Source organism: Octodon degus, unplaced genomic scaffold (assembly GCF_000260255.1).
Source record: "Octodon degus isolate 3935 unplaced genomic scaffold, OctDeg1.0 scaffold00057, whole genome shotgun sequence".
NCBI classification, from domain to species: Eukaryota; Metazoa; Chordata; class Mammalia; order Rodentia; family Octodontidae; genus Octodon; species Octodon degus.
The window spans coordinates 5,431,386-5,432,476 of record NW_004524633.1 but is presented as its reverse complement, the minus strand read 5'-3'; positions in this window follow the sequence as shown (position 1 = coordinate 5,432,476).

Here is a 1,091-nt window from a genome sequence, read left to right as displayed (position 1 = left end):
TTTTTTTTTTTTTTTGTCTTTTTGAGACAGGGTCTCTGCAGTTCAGGCTGGTCTTGAGCTTGCCTTGTAGCCCAGGCTGGTCTCAGCCTCGCTAGGATCCTCCTGCCTCAGCCTCCTGAAGAAGCATGAGATACGATGGGTACAAATTTGATCTAAGGGAGAAACTGCTGCCTGTTGTGGGATGAAGCTGGCCTTGGAGCTGGTCTTGCAGAGGAGGGAAGCTTCGGGGAGCGCGGACTGAGCCACTGCGCCACATACCTGGCCGCACTGGGGAGGAGACGAGGCGCCATTGCTGCACGGTGGGCGGCTGGCTGCCTCTCCCTCGAGACACGGAAAACTGTCAGAAAAATTTACCTGTAAAAGCCACGTATGTAAAAGCCAGGCGTGGTGGTGCAGGCCTGCGACCAGCACTCTGGGAGGCTGAGGCGGGAGGATCCAAAGTTTGGGCCCAGCCAGGACAATTTCGTGGCTTTGTGAGTCCCTGTCTCAAAATAAACGATGAAAAAAAGGACAGGGCTATAGCCCAGTGTGAAGGCCCTGGGCTCCGTCCCCAGGGCCACAAAAACAAACAAACAAAGAAACGAACAAAATGTATTTAGCGTGTTTGTTCTTCTTTTCCTTTTTAAATTATTATTTTAAAGAGAAAAGACAAAAGAAAAATGGATTTTGAGAAAAAAAGAAAAATGGATTTTGAAAATCAGATTAGCCTAACTTTTCAGGTGAATAGGACAGTAACAATAATTCATACATTTTGTAGCTCAGCATGGTGGCGCACACCTGTAACCCCAGTGCTCAGAGGCCGAGGCAGGAGGACTGTCGCGGATTTAAGATAAACCTGAGCTACTAAGCGAGCTCAAGGCCAGCCTACCTGCCTAGCTTTTTGTCTCAAAAAGACAACATATATGCAGTATATATATTATATAATATATATTATCCAATACACTATACATATATACTGTATATACAGTATATTGCATAATATTGTGTAATATATATATATACAGTATTGTTATCTTCATAGCTATTCCTCAGAGTACAAGATAGAGGCATAAAAGGTTGTCTGAACATTAGTAACACAAACTTTTCTTTTC